Source organism: Catharus ustulatus, chromosome 8 (genome assembly GCF_009819885.2).
Source record: "Catharus ustulatus isolate bCatUst1 chromosome 8, bCatUst1.pri.v2, whole genome shotgun sequence".
NCBI classification, from domain to species: Eukaryota; Metazoa; Chordata; class Aves; order Passeriformes; family Turdidae; genus Catharus; species Catharus ustulatus.
In genome coordinates this window covers 27302608-27318473 of record NC_046228.1, presented here as the reverse complement: position 1 = coordinate 27318473, position 15866 = coordinate 27302608, and the positions used below count along the sequence as shown (strand labels likewise).

Below are 15866 nucleotides of genomic sequence, written 5' to 3'. Positions count from 1 at the left end.
AGTGTAAAGCTTAATAAAGACAGAAAAGTTTCTCCACAGCAAATCCAGCTTAACAGTCTGATACAAACCAGTTATAAAAATTTTGTTTATGTTCTGTAGGAAAACACTTATTTTATTTACAGCAGTTCTGGCAGCACCAGGGCTCTGCTGGAGACACAGCACGGAAATTCTACATACCCAGCTTGCAGAGCAAAGAAAAAGCTGCAAGAGACACATCAGTGTAGAAAAATGTTCACTCACTGAACACAGAGATGTCAGAATCACATGATACTAGACTACAGAGACTCATGGTGGTTGGTTTGCATATTACCCTACAAACTCTTTCGACAATGAAATTTGGTCTCAAAATTAAGATCCACCTGCAACTGGGGATAAATAATAGGACTACCCCAGTGGCTGTGGGAAAAATGGGAGGGGATTCACCCCTTCTTCAGAGTGAAATTTTCTTCCCTACACTTCTGTACTTTTTTTTTTTTGGTTGGTTTGGTTGGGGTTTTCTGTTGGTTCTTTTTTGGGGGGAGAGTTGGGTTGATTTGTTGGGGGTTTTTTGGTTGGTTGGTTGGTTTTGGTGGGGGTTTTTTGTTGTTATTTTTGTTTTTGCTTTTTAAACTTACACAAACACCTGTATTTATGTAGATTCAGTACCAAAGAGATTTTCGATTACTTTCAGGAAAATCTTAACCAACCCTTGCCAAGGAGACTTTATATGGGAGAACCTTTATAAGATCCACTTTTATTTGGCTTACTGCAATCCATACTTAGTCATAATCCACCAGATCTATGACTCAGAAGCACAGCAAAAATGGCCTAAGTAGGTCTTCTGATGCTGACTGTAGCTTGGAGGATAGGTAGAATGTGCAACTTTATCAGGTTTGAATCAAGCCTTAGGTATGGTGTAGAGCAGAGAGAGCTGCAGCTCTGGTTAAGCTGTGCCAGTGCACAGACATAACCTGAGAGTAAAGCTCATCATGCACATAAAAAATAAACGTGACACCTATGTAAATAACTTGCCAAGGGGAATTTTTGTGGGACATGTTTTACCCACAATGTAAAAGCAAAGTCATTGCTCATTTCCTTCAACATTTACACTTCACTGTGACTTCCACAAGTCTTGAGACTACATCATTGTATAGCACATGGTCTCCAAAGGACAGTTCCACAGAACATTTCCTGAATAGGCTGTGGGACACTTATGGGCATACTTACAATTTCCGCAATGTTTTCCACTGACTGGAAAAACAAAAAGGAAAATCTATACCTTTCCACACAAGGGCCATGCCTGAAAGGTTATAAAGAAAGTGACTGTACCTCTAATGTAAATAGTATTTCCTTCAAAAGCCTCAGTACTTCAAAGATGCATTAAACACACTCAGATGCACCCTTTGCTGTAAAACTGGTAAAACTGCTTTCTTTTTAAGTTTTTCAGATGCCTAAAGTTATTCATATGCATAAATAGTTACACAACCCCTCAGGACACACAAGTGAAATGAAGGAGTTAAGGGTATGTTAGGTCAGTACTAAAAGTTAGTGAATTCTTAAAATATTTTTCCAGACTATTTGCTGCTAATGCCATGGAACTTTACATTAATATTTTTTCTAAGTTTCAGATTTTTTAAAGCCAAGGTTAATACTGATAGATGAGGTGAGTTGCAAATTTGATGTAGAAAGCAGCAAGCACTTTGGTATAGCAAACCCTTACCAAGAGGAAGATTGACAGTCCTGAAAAAATGAATAAAAGTTTGAAGATTCAAGAAGTTTCAAGATTCTGTTTTTTTCTTTTTTCCACATTTTCTGTGGACCTTGGGAAAATTACCTAATCTTCTCATATCTAAGTATTTCTGTAAAAAAGAGATCAGATGCTCTTCATCATTGTGTGGCTACTCTCAACTAGCTTTTACAGTTTGTTCCAAGATTCACAACCGGAAATTGAATTTTTTTTTCCATTTATTTCATTTACATTTTCTTCCTTTACTGTACAGTTATCAAAACATCTAAACTACACTATCACATATGAAAGACAGAGATTGTTGCTGAAGGGGATAAGGGGTGCATAGCCATTCTTTTTCTCCACAGAAATAACTTACTGATGTCCACCATACAGACTTCAGTTGTTGTTTACAGGTAACATGAGTGAAGTAGAATCAGGCATTTTATTGGTAAGCTATAACTAAGAAAAATTGTGTAGATGTTTTTGAGCAAAAGCCCTATATGAAGTGAGCAAAATCAAACAGGTGGTAAAATCATTTTTAGGGTTTTCTGCTCTGTTAATGGGGGAGAAATTGTTCACAGAAGAAGGGAATCCTTGACCAGCAGTGTCATCCAGGAATCAAGGGTAACATAAACTGGGTGAAGCACTACAAAATCAAACCAACAAGATTTCCACAAACTTCCCTGAATGTTGCCTAGAATGAAAATAGAGAACACTGTATGGTTTAGCCTGCTCTGAATATCAGACAATTGTTTCTGCCCTGTCCTGACATGAGTTACACTTTTAGGACCAATTTCTACTTTCATGCACAAGAGAGTTCCATTAATATCAAAGGATTTAAAATAGGGCAATTCATCAAAGCTTGAACTCCAAGAACTGTTAATAAAGTGAGGCTTGCCAGGAAAGGAAGGAAAGAAGCAAGAATAAGACTATACTCTTTAGAGCTTATAGAAGCATTTCTAGTGGCTGAAGCATGTGGCTATTATCACAGCATGCCAGACTCTCTAAGGTAACTGTCCAGTGCTGACCTGTGACTTCAAGGAAATTAGTTCTCATCAGAGTCTCAGCATTATTAATATACACTAGACTGGTCATGGTTGTATATACATAACCCTAGAATACAGCATATGACAATGTTTTCAGTAATACCTCTTATTTGTCTATATTAGATATGCTATGCAAGTTCACCTTTAAAAAAAAAAAAAGGAAAACAAGAAAGAGAAGTTTGAAAACAAAGAAAAATTGGTTTTCTTTTTGACAAAAAGTTTCAGATCTAATCTTACAAGTTCCTTCTTAGTGTGACTGCTCAGCTCCATTATCTTGTGCAGACTGTAGAAATTCTGCTTAGCTCAGTCCACATCTCAGAGATTCTTCTCATTTTCCCTACTTCCAGCAAAGAGGGACCAATCAACTCTTCTCTAGTTAACCCACAGGGCCAGAGGGAAGGCCCTTGCTTACCCTTTCCATGAAGCTGCTAAGAAATAGCTGTTTGTCCCCTCACTTCCCTTTCAAACCCTGATCTCTTGATCAGGACTCAGCTCCCTTCTACCTGTAGGTCCCACAGTCAAGCATTCCTTGACACTCATCCCATGGACAGTCCTGCTTTCAAGCCCTCCCAGCAGTATCACCATCCTCTTCTAATTTTTAGTGGTTTACACTTCTAGTACCCTCTTCCAAGCAGCCCCAAAGCCCTCAGGTGGCAAAACCAGCATTAATTAAACACAGCTCTCTCCTGGCTTTTAAAGGAACTATTTATACTTCCACCTTAACATGTAAACAGATGGAGTCTAGGCTTATAATAACCTTCCAACTGTGATTTTAAAATATGAATCCTTTTGATGCTGCTGTCCTCAGCTGAAGCCTCTGAGTAAAAGAAGCACATGGCAGAACCTTTAATGTATATTGACAGATCTTATTCAAAGTGCTATTTTCCAGATGCACTTGTTAAAACTCACTTTCTGCTGCTGCGCAGTGAGACAAGAAGAGAACTTAATCTGATGAAGGACAGAGTTGGGGTAGTAGCATCAGGCAGATTGGCGGTTCATCACATTCACTGCATGGATTCCTTTTGAAAATCATTCCTCTGAAAAAGAAAAAGCCACACCAGCCTTTCAGGTTCAGGATCATTATGTTCAGTTAGATGAGAATTAGGTTTCACACAGAAAGAGCTGCTCTCTTTAGGCACTGCAGATACCAGTTTTTTCAGCTGAGAAATTAAAACTATGTCAATTCCATGAAACATGATGTGAAACTCCACTTCAGGACAGGGCTAAGGAGGCCACAGCAGGTGTTACAGAGCTGCACCTTGCAGCTTCCCTTCACTGTGCTGTTTCCTGAAATAGAAGGAGCCCATCACAGCTGAACCTGCTCCATTTTCACAGGTCATAGTACAAAGACAATTGTTTCTCAGAGCAGTTAATGAACATGGCAACAGTGTGAGCTGCCTGAATTCCAGCTTTTAAAAATAAAATTACTGCAGGAGTTTTCAAAATAACACAGCTGACTGTCCAGCATCACTGGAAGCCATTTCTGGGAAACCCAGGATTTGGGGTTAAGGATCAGGGCATTTCTTTAGCCAAAACATGGTCAAGGCCAGATGTCTTACCAGAACAGCCACACAAGTAGGAATGGCATGATACCATTAAGACTTACGGCAAAAGGATTCAGTGAACCCTGATATACAAGGTGGATTGTGCCCTGATGGGAACTGGGTTTCTCATCTACTACTTAAGGGGAATTCTCTGAACAGAAAATCATGGTAATTAAACAACTTCATGGGGATCATAGATCAGTTCTGAATTTTTCAGCTAAAAACCAAAAAGTTCAGTGGCAATAAAGCAACATCCTCCACTAAGCCTTTTGTGTCTTTGTGACTACTTGCTTAAGATTTTCACAATACTAGTATTTATTCTCCAGTTTTGTAGCTCAGGCCTGGAGACAGTGAAAGGATTTGAAAAAGAATTCTGATGGTCCAAAGGACATTCAATTGAACTTCAACAACTGAAAATCTTTGGAAGTTCCAAATGCAACACTCACAGCTATTACATATACAGTGCAAGTTACACCAAATTACACTCAAAATGTTGGTTGATTTGACAAGTCAAGAGGATCCCTTCATGTTTCTGTTTCAACATGTGACTAACTTGCAGGCACTTGTCTTTCTCTGCTTCCTCCTTCCATGAGCTAGTGGCTTGGTTCCAGCAGAATTATTTGAATTCAGTAAAATTTGACTGTTAGTAGTTTACTTGATCTAAACTTGAAAGAGCTCATAAGAAGAAAAAAGCTCATCACTGAAACTTTTATTCTGTTCCCTCTACAACTTATATCCAGCAAGTAAAGGAAAGGGCTGAAGAACAAAATAATAAAAAAGGAATAAAGAATAAGACATCCTTGTCGACTTGTCTGGGAGATCTGTTCTTGTTAACTCAGGTACTGTTTTAAACAATAGGGGAATTGAAACAAGTTACTTATACAATAGGATCTGATTTTGTATCCCACTTGTCTTCCCCTAGTCCACTGAAACTCAGTTGGAAAGCTTAGCTGACCCTAAACAAACTTTGAATTACTTAAGCTTCAAAAAAAGCTACAAAATAAATTTATTTTACTTATTGTGATTGTACAGATATGGTCTTGAACATTTTTTTGACATGGGGTGGCTTTTTTTACTAGTCCTCGCTCTGCTTACTGCATGAAAACATTGTGCAAGGGCAGAGCTGATTGCTCAGTTACTGTCTGGTCTATTTAGCAGCTGATCATCAAGACACTCTTGATCTTTCTTCAAGGTTGGGCACCGAGATGCTACCCTTTGAAGAAAAACATATACCACCACCAGGGTCCAGCAGCAGCTAAGTTAAACTTAGCTCACAGTTTTCTCAGCAAAGTTTATCCCAGTTTTCAGATGTCCCAATGAAAACTGCTTCAATAAATCAATGGGCTCTACTGAAAAAATCATCAGCTCAAGGCATCAAGTAATCAAACTGAACAGGACTGCTACTCAATTGGCACTGATTTGTGGTAAGTATCAAAGACACTCTAAGCCAGAGTAGGGCATTAACTTCTGTGTGCTGGGCAATTCAATTTAGTGCAGTACCCAAGATATCTGTGAAAGGTCGTATCACTCACTCTTGGAGTACTGCAAGGCAAATTCAGGGAGGTCTTGCATATTCAAACAAAAGATGAACAGTGCCCATTGTAAGAAAGATGCAATGATGGATTAATCAATCTTCAATGGAGAGATGCAGAGAAATACCAAAGGAAACAAGTGGGAAGAGATTCCCCTTTCCCTTTATACAGAGCCTGCTGAGTATTTACAGTTAAACAGTGAGTAAGAATTAAGAGGACAACATTTATTTAGCCATAATAACAGAAAATATTATTTTTAAGAGAATTCCAGCTTTTCTTCTATCTAAAATCAGTGCACAAGACATTTGTGACATTTTGGGGCCAGATTAGCCCAAATTTAGCATGAATGTGGTGAGAGTTTTAAGTCAAGCAGCATTTCTAGGGTTCATCCTGCTTGAATTACCTAATGCCTCTTGAATTACCTACTGCCATAACTCTGTTTTCATCCTATACCAGGAATGTTATGCTAATAATATAGCCCAGGGAAATGACAGGAACAGTCCAAGTAGGTTATAATGTGGACAGCCTTCTTTTTCATGTTTGAGCAACACTCCAAAATTGCAATTCACAATGTTCTATAGAACTGTATATAGCAGCTTCACATTTTTTATTATTTTGTTTGCATATTTGTTTACTCTTAATATGTGGGCAACACTAGGAAGCCTGCAAAATTATTATAGATTGAAAATGGGAATGATTAATCTCTATCTTACAAGGATAAAATTACTAAAGTAGAGTCACTAAAAATATGATCCTCATCTGAGCTGTGCTTGCTACATGTTCCTAAGATTTTCTGTAAAATTTCTGCAAAACAAAATAATTTTAGAGATCCAAAGTATTAGATTCCTTTGGCAGCTTTTTTTTACCAATGCCAGAACACAATCCCACCTGAACAAGACTGTTAACTGGACAGTCCTAATTTCAAAGAAATTCCTCCTAGTCTTTTGTCAGAAGGGAAGTGAAAATTGTGAGTTGCTTTGTAAATTGCCCATTTATTTGCCAGTGATAGAAAGAACAAACCAGTGACTCTCCTGCCCCCTTACACAGCATGTGCAAAGAACTGGGAAAATCAGAACTGCTAAGCAATCTCAAATGGAATGGCCTCATTTACTGGAGCTGTCACAGTCTGGGTAAATGACAGTGCAAATCTGCACTCCTCTGAATGTTAGCACTTCTGTCTGAACAGTCACATCAGTGTTGCTACTGAGAAAAAACACCTACACAGCCCATCCAAACCAAAGGCAGTATCTTCTTCCCAGTTACTTGTTCCTCAGTAGGGGCTCTCAGAAAGCCACACTCATCACTAGCTTATTTCTGAACTCAGAATCCCTTCAGCTGGGCAGGGAGGGAGATGAGATGTCAAAAGCACTATCCCAGGAGAAAGCATATCCATACTTTGTGCTGCAATGTCTGTACTTCACTTGATAATTTTCCTAATATCATCATTGGTGAGGAGCCCCTCAGTACTCAAGGAGGCCAGCCTGGTTAGGTAGCAGTCATTCTTTTAAGTTTCCATTTGTGGTGGTTGCACCTTCAGTTTAAAATTACTGCAAATAAGCTGCAGACAGCCTACTAAAGTACCTGACAAACCTCATGAAACCATACTGCAGAAATTTATGAAAAATGAGGGGCCTATTTATAAGGAAAACAATGTTTCTGAGACTGATCTCAGGCTGAACAGCTGATACAAACAGTTGGGGAGATCAGACTGTGATTAGAAGAAAAGATAAAAGACAGGGGGAAAGACTTGCAAAAAATTAACCCTTGACAGAACTATCTGAATTTTCCAGTAAAGGAAATTGCCCAGGCTGGAATGAAACTCATGGGTCAAAAGCAAATCACACTGAGTGAGCCACTGAGGAAAATGGACAGCTAAATCTGTCAGTAAGCTACTTTTCAGAAAGCAAATAGGATTGTTTGCACAAGATGGCCTAGCCAGTGTAGTCTCAGTGCTCATCTTTTCCAACTAAGTGGTGACCCTGAAGGTATTTCAGGGAACTATTCCAAGACCATTGGTAGGTAAGCAACATATTTCTGAAACATCATTTAAAATATAAGTTTAATACTGTCACTAGTGCTTTCTATAAAAATGGGATGGAGAATTTTGTCCCCCCAAATGACAGGCACAGGTTTCTGGGAACAAGGCTGCAGGCTCTTCTAGAAAGTGCTGAGCAGGTAGAGCTCCCATACTTTCAAGTTTCCCAGCCTTGAGTGACCTATGGAGAAACATACAAACTAATGTATCTCATCCTGTTTCAAACAAAAGCAAAGTCTGAAGCAAAACTGATCACCACTCATCAGAACAGGATTACTGGCCAATTCCCAGTCATCCTTGCTGATATTTTTACCAAGGATCAGAAAATCAGGTTATTGAAAGCCTTGGAAAGGCTCAGATATAAGTCCTTAAATCTAAATATGACTTTTTCTATCACACATAGAATGGGATAATCTAACAGAACATCATGAAATAAACATAATTTCCCACCATCTGGATCATGCTTTCCAGCCTAATATGCTACTTTATGAGGTTGCTCACCTCATCACAAAATGTTTCCTTTGGGGATATAAGCCAACTTGTCAGTGGATTATTTTTGCAGCTAACATTAAGTCGCAATCCATACGAATATGAATTATGGCCAAATGTAAATACAGAAATAATTTAGATCCGTTTTTCCTGGCCTTGTCTGTGCATCCGGTATACTGGATCAAAAGAGGACTCAGTACTTTAAAGTGTAAAGACACTTGAGGTTCCATAAGACAAGAAACCGTAAACCTGAACTGCGACCCTTTTAAGCAGGCTGGAGCTGGGAAATTTCTCAAGAGGGCTGTGTATTCCAGCGATTCCATGGCTGTTTGTCCCGGCCCTCACTGCGGGGTTCCGCCCGGGCCCGCCGCCCTGTCCCTGGTGCTGACCGGGCGCGGCCCCTCGGCACAGCCAGCCCGGGACCTTCCCAGCCCGGGGATCCTCGCTCCTGGGCAAATCCCAGGGGGCTCCGATGCCACGGGACACTGCACGCGTTTCCAGCGGCTCAACGCTTGGGAACAGGCTTTTTTTTTTTTTTTTAACAAACTCATAAATCAGTGGCTCTGTCATTGCACTGAGAAAACAGCTGACTTTCTGCAGGCTACTTTGGGGAGAATAACACAAGCCAAAAAGGCAAACCAAACAGAACTGCTGAATAAGGGATGTATGGAGCGGGCTGCCTGGTCCTTGCCAGCACTCAGCAGGACCATGCAAAAGCTCAATCTCTTATCTCAGCATCAGTATCCTGGTGGGCAATCAAATTGATCGTTCTGCATTTTCTGTCTTCTAAACCCTTTGTCTCCTCTCGGGACGTCGATTCAACTTTTCCACTTAACTAAAACGACCATTGTTTATCAACACCAGTGAATCAGTGGGGGGGAACAACCTCTCTCCCACTTTTCCTAGGGGTCAGTGAAAGAAACCACCGTTCTCACTCGTGTTCCGCCGGCGAGCGAAGAGGCCGAAGGCAGCGGGCTCCAAGCCCGCAAAGCATTAAGGCACAAGGCTCAAGAGCTTTTGCTGAACTTGGGCAGGACAGCAGCCCCTCCCGGCCGCTCTCGCCGCTTTCCAGAGCGTTCCTGGTCCCATCCGCGGGCGCAGCCCCCCCGCTCCCGCCGCCATTTCATCCCTCGCATCCTTCCCTGAGGGCTCAGACGCGGAACGCCCGCCCCCCGGGATACCTGCTGCCCCGGCGCTCGGCCGAACCGCTCCCCACAGCTCTGTGTCACCTTCCTGCTCTGCCACCACAGCCCCGAGGTGATCTCGGCCCAAACTCGGATATTTACACGCCGCCGGCAGCGGCTTCTTGCGGATCGGTCCCTGCGCCACCGCCTGAGGCAAATCCCCTCGCGCGCCGCCTCGCCCACCCAGCGCCCCCTCGCGGCGGGACGGGGAGCGGCCGCCTCGCTCAGCGCGGCGCTGCCGGCGGCCCGGGCGCTTAAAAGGCTCCACCTGCGGGGCAGCGGCTCTTCCCTCGCCGCGGGGGCGGGCGGGGGTCTCAGCGCTTCCCTCGGCCCCGGTCACGGCCGCCCTCTGGCTGCGGGGCCGATGTCCGTGGGTGCGGCACGCGGCTCCCGGCGGGGCGGGACCCACCCGGCGCGGCCCGGGCAGCGCTGCGCGGCCGGAGGTGGCGGGGGCGGCCGCTCGGCCCGGAGGTGCCGGTGAGCAAGACGCTGCGAGCGGGCAAGGTGGGTCGCGCCGCGACTACAGCGTGTCTGTAGTGGAAAATTAAACCCGGGAGAGCCCTTACTGGAAAGGCAGAAGTGAGTAGGCGAGGCTGAAGTGTAACTTTTGAGAGGCTGCTAGTTATCTTGTATCCCTGTGAGTATAGGCGCACCGCTACATCAGCGTGCTGCGGTGATCCCTGAGGAATGTGCGATGGCCAGATTACACTGACAGCGCAGGATCCTTCTCCTCGTTGTCCACTCCCCGCGCCGTGCCAGACCTGGGGCTGTCACAGGAGGCAAAGCCTGTGCTCTCAGAGGTGCTGTGACCTCGGTGTCAGAGCTCAGCCCCTGCTCTGTGTGCAGCTGACGGTGATGTCTTTGGGTTTGTTTGGATTTTCTTCGTTCACTGTTTTTCCTGAAGCCAGACGGTCAGTTAAGTTCCCCTGCCTGCAGCAAGGCACAAGTTACACTAGTCACAGGATTGCTGTAAACTTTCCTGGTTTCAGCCCAGAGTTGGAGAACAATGAAAACTGAGCAGCAACACATTTTGCAGACTTCTTTTTCTGCCTCAAGTACATGTATTAGAAACTGAGCCATGTGTTTTAATCCAGTTTGCAGGTGTTGGTTCATTTTCTCACCAAAAGCTGGTAATCTAAGTGCTGTGGTTATGTTTATAAACAGGACATGCTAAAAACAACAGGTGTTTAGGTGTTCGTTATCTTAAAAGGAGACATTTTGTTATCATGGGAAGGTAAGTGCCACAGAAGTATGAAGTATTACATGGTGTAGTGACCGTCTTTAAAAGCAATGATGGTAAAGCTGGTAAGATGAGAACTAACTAATGCACACTGGAGTCATCACAAACAGTCTGTAGTGGTATCTTCCCCTTCCCTTTCATGGTGAATCTGTCTCTCCACATGTTTCCAGTTTAACACGGTTATGAAATCTTCATATCTTTTGAAGTTTAATTCTGACTAAACTGTGTTGTATACCAGATCTATTATGGTAGTGAAAGGAGGTTGTTGCAGGGGGAAAAAGGCCATGTAGTAGAGGGGAAAAAGTGTGAAATACAGGGTGGTTTTTTTGGTAAATGTGAAAATAGTCATGGTGAAGGATCTAGAGGGAGGGGTAAATAGCAAATTCAGTTAATTGGTAAAGAGATACTGGCAGCAGCAGCAAACAGCCAAACAGGAAACATTTGAGCTGCATTTCTGAAGGCATTATATTATAGAGAAGGAAGATAATATTCTATCACTATATTGCTCTAGCATATCTCCCCAGCATTACCAGCTTTTTCTGGAGCCCACAAAGCACGGTCTTAGTAAGGTATTGACAAAGCAGAATGTGGTGAAGCTGAGCATGATAGAAAATTTAGCGGCTTGAAAAAGATCAAGACTTGGGACAACTTGACAAAGGGGCTAAAAAGGAACTCAGAAATCCTAAGGTCCACGAGAATGGAAGGATTTTAAATAGGTGAAACAAAGCTGTACATGGAAGTATAAGTAGGATTAGCTCAACTTTGTTCAGAGTTCAGCAGTGAAAGAAAGGAGAACACAATGAGCTCTTTTGTGGAATAGTTTTACTTTGGAAGAAATATTAAACTTGTGGGAGAAAATACCTTTACTCTTGGTAATTAATTTTATATTCAGTTTGCCACTGGCAAGGTAGGAATTCAGAGCTATTTTTTTTCCATCTCTAATGAGTCAATTTCAAATTCCTTAGCACTGCTTAGCTAATATATAGTAAATGTGTACTATTTCATCCTGTGGATGACAATGAAGATCAGTCCTTGCATACAGCTGTTGATTTCATGTGAAATGTACTTAACATTGGGTTGACTCAAAACTCTGGAAAACTCCAGAATTGCGTATATTAGACAACTGGTTCAAAGCTTGGGTTTTCTTCATACATGTGTCTAGTGAGTCGTTTCTTCAAAGGCTCCATTCGCCTTGCTTTCCCACCCTTCTGACGGACTGTAGATAATTGTACTGGGGACAGTGCAGGAATCCATGGGACAAAAAGGACGTGTTTGTCATAAAGCTAAATCCTGCCTTCTTGTGCTGCTACTCCCTCAGATGAGGGAGACTGAAAGAGAGACAATCTTTTTGCTTGATATGTTTTGGTTTTTTGGTGGTGGTGTTGTTTGTTTTTTTCCTAAAGGAAAGTCTATCCAGCTTTTTGAACATCTTTCCGTTAAAGAGGAGATGATAGTTTATTCACGTGCAACACAAATCTTTCACTTACCTCAACGTAAAACATTGAAACCATGACCTTGTATGTATCTTTTTGTTTGCCAGAGATTCATAGTCTGTTGCAGCTCAGAAGTCAAACTCTCAAGCAATCCACTTCTGAAATCCTTGATGATCCAAATGATACAGCCTTGTTGCTGCCGTAACAGTAATTCAAGTTTCCCCTGTGCGTACATCTACCATAGCAGCTAAAATATAACCCCTGACTAATGTGTCCAGCTTTGTGAAGCAGTAGCAGCTTTAACAATTGGAATTTCCATTACTTGTTTCCTTCCACCTTAATTTAGCATTGACACTAGTGGCTTTTATTTCATTCACTGGGTGTCTGTGCACTCCCGAGCACGCAGTTGTGGCTCTCCCAGAGCCAGTTCACTGTAATACGCACAGCAGGGTCTCCTAGCACGTGTGAATTGTTTCCGCTAGTGTAACATCTCTGCTGGACTTGTGGAAGGACAGCTCTGCTTGGGCTCAGAGACATTTGCTGGGTGCTGGCACTCTCTTCTGCCTAGTAGCCATCCAGCTTCCTCACAACTGTTCCCATCAGTCAGCTGGGAATAGCTTGGGGCAGGAGGGGTGGTGGCTGAGGAGATCTGGACAATCCTCTGGTTTTATATGTGTAGAGAAAATGTCACCCTGCTCCTGGAATATGTTTTTTGTTTAAATGTCACTCCTTACATCAGTGACCTCCTCTGACTCGGCACTCAGCATAGCTTCTCTCTGAAGGGAGTGAGCTTCCAGCAAGTCATAGATTTTGACATAGGCAGAGAATGTAGGGAAGAAGGCACACCATGAGAAACAAAACACTATTATCTGAGCAAACAAAAATTATTTTTGAAACAGACTAGGAGGCAATTATGTAAACCAACTTAAAACCTAATCTAAACATCACAAGGCTCTGAGAACAAGGAAATTGCCAGTTCTGTACGCACAGTTTATTTCAGTCTCTGGTTTCCCAGAAGGTTTTGCTGATATTTGTGCTGGTAGCTATGGTGGCACTGTACCTGCTGTACTGATGTCTCACCTTTGAAAACAAGGCAGGGCTGAAACAGCTGTCTGGGGGGATCAGCAGTTTTCTTATTTAGAGGCTAATTGTATTGAAAGTCTCTAAAAGGTGAGACCTGTGCTAAGGGTGTCCCTAACAGACGGAGCTGTGACTACAACCTGAGCTTCCGTAGCATTTTAACTTCATTATTAGTAATAGTAATAGGATGCAATAATTTCCATAATTAGGAAATTTCTTCAGGCAGGGAGCGGGGATACAGACACAGGAGAGAGGCTTGGAGAGAGAAAAGTGTGGAATATTCTTTCTCCAAACTGCACGTGGTAGGGATAGTGCAGATGTATGAAAGAGCTGTGGTGCTGATGTGTTGAAGGGAAATGTTGACCAGGATGCTGGCATATCCTCTACACTTTCCTTTTAAAAATGCCAAGCTATGCTGAGCATTCGTGCAGACATGGACAGAAACCAAAGGAGTAGGAACAAGTGACCTCAGTTTAACATTTCGTTCAAATGACAGAGCCCTGAATGTGATGCCCACTCTGTTTGTTAGCTCACCACTCAACCTGAAGGATTTCTCAGATCCTTTCAGATGTCCTGATAAGCAAATGGCATGTTATAGATGTGAAAGTAGGACAGAAGCACATAGTGTTTGATTAAACAACATCTGTTTCTTAGTTCTTAGCTCTGTTTAGTTTGTTGTGTGGTTGTATTCTGTTCTGGGTTTTGCTTCCCCCCCACACACTTTTCTGTTGTTTACACAAATGACTGAAGATTTAGGTATAGCAAGGTAAAATGCACAGAGTTCACAGTCCATGAAACTGTGGCCTCTCTTCTAATACTTATGTGACACTGTCTTTAGTAATGAAGCAATGACTTGTTATGTTTATCTTACTCCTGGTTTTATTCTGTTCTCCTGAACTCTTGAAATGGAGCCAAGAAAGGACACTAAAAAAAGCAGTGAATTCCTAGGAAAAGTAGAAGGAAAAGTACAATGCGAATATACCTTCAAACTTTTGTGTGTGCATGTGGCTTTCTGAAATAAAAAATCAGTACTAGATAAACTGGCAGGCCAGGAAACTCTGCCATTTTAAGTCCAACAAGTCAGTTTTGCTTCTCTTCAAAGTAATCATCCAAACATCAGTGGTTCTGGACTCATAAAAGACAGTTATAAATACTCTTAATGTAAATGTACCTTCCAGGTATTTGTGAAACATCAAACCCCTGCTTTATTCTCAAGCTGTATCTTGCTATTTGCTTTCATTTCTGTTGGGGCCCAGTTCCACTGGCTTAGTGTAACTTTTATTTAAATCTGTGTGAATTGCTGTGGTTTCATGTGGACCTCTGGCTAAAACAGAGGGTTATATGGTTTAGTCTAGTACCTATGCAGAGATGAGTTATTCCCTTGTACAAGTAACTTTTCTGGCACTGTGAGTGCTGGACAGAAACTTTTATTGCTTCATTGTTTTGAAAAATTATTGACCATCTCCTTTAGACAAAGACTGAGTTACTGGTAGTGTTTGCTCTCTGCTGTTTTGTCATCAGATATTTATCATGTTTTTAAGCAGGTGTATTGGCAGGGTGACCATTATCAATGCTCAACCTGAGCTGCCTCACTCTAGTGCATTGTGTGGGTTTACTTGTCTTTTTGATTATAAAAATAGAACTCATGTTTGGGGGACTTTCCCCTCCTTTTTTAATAAAATGGCAACTTCTTTCTAACCAGAGGATAAAGGAGGATAAATGCTGTGAAGATACAGAAGAGGGGTTCTGGAGGTCCTGCACAAAAGAATGACTTGAAAGGGGTGTGCATTATTTAATCTTTGTAGCTTTGCCCCAAGAGCAGAAACTTTTTGTTTATATGTTTATATCTGTAGTTCTGCCAACAACTTCTTCTCTACCCTCATGCCCTCTGTAGTTTAGCAATTTCTAATCTAAGGCAGAAGTGCTATCCAGCATTACTGAACAAGTGTTATAGTTTTTTGGAATTTCTAAGAACTGGAATGTAAACTATGAAAAAATCAAGGAATTAATTAAGGAAACAGTTAGGTAACTATTTGTATCCTTAGCTTTCATTCAAGTGTCACACCTTTAGAAGACTTGTATTGAAATGATGAAATGGGTATGTAGTGAAACCGTGCTTTTGTCACAGAAATTAAATGCTGATTAGAAGTATCCCATGATACATCTTTCTGAATTCAGGAAGAATAAATGGTAATTTTTCCTAAGGAAAGCAAGGGCTGTGGAACCAGGAGCCAAACAAGAAGTTGTGGGACTTCTTTTTTTTGGTGATGCTAAATATATGTATTATGTATGTATGTATATGCGTATGTATATATATTTTTTCAGTTTAAAAAAGCATTGCAAAAGAAGATTAACACTTTCTTGGTGCCCTTCGGGCTACCTGGGGAAAGATCTATATAGAAGGAGCTTGTATTATACGTCACAGTGCAAGATACCCATGTGCTGAAGCAGAATTTTAAAATGGCTTTGCAGTTGTTAACAGGTTAGTGAAGAGACTTAGGTGTTTGGGATTTTAGAATGGGATTTTGTTTGCTTGTTTTATTAAAACATGTGTTTTGTCCATAAAGTAGCTGAG

The 15866-nt window shown here is 41.7% G+C and overlaps 2 protein-coding genes across 7 annotated transcripts in view; one reads left to right on the top strand and one right to left on the bottom strand.

The window, feature by feature from the left end:
* WAPL (WAPL cohesin release factor) overlaps positions 1-9703 on the bottom strand; it is a 137288-nt gene extending 127585 nt beyond the window's left edge. The window contains exons 1-2 of the mRNA XM_033065626.1: positions 9536-9703; positions 3664-3791 (exon numbers count right to left, since the gene is read on the bottom strand). The gene's annotated coding sequence lies outside the window, so the exon portion shown is untranslated. The remainder of the gene's footprint in view (positions 1-3663; positions 3792-9535) is intronic.
* A 254-nt stretch (positions 9704-9957) lies between these two features.
* Positions 9958-15866, top strand: part of LDB3 (LIM domain binding 3) — a 117062-nt gene continuing 111153 nt past the window's right edge. For all 6 annotated transcript variants that reach the window (XM_042779540.1, XM_033066677.2, XM_033066676.2 and 3 more), the window contains exon 1: positions 9958-10042. The gene's annotated coding sequence lies outside the window, so the exon portion shown is untranslated. The remainder of the gene's footprint in view (positions 10043-15866) is intronic.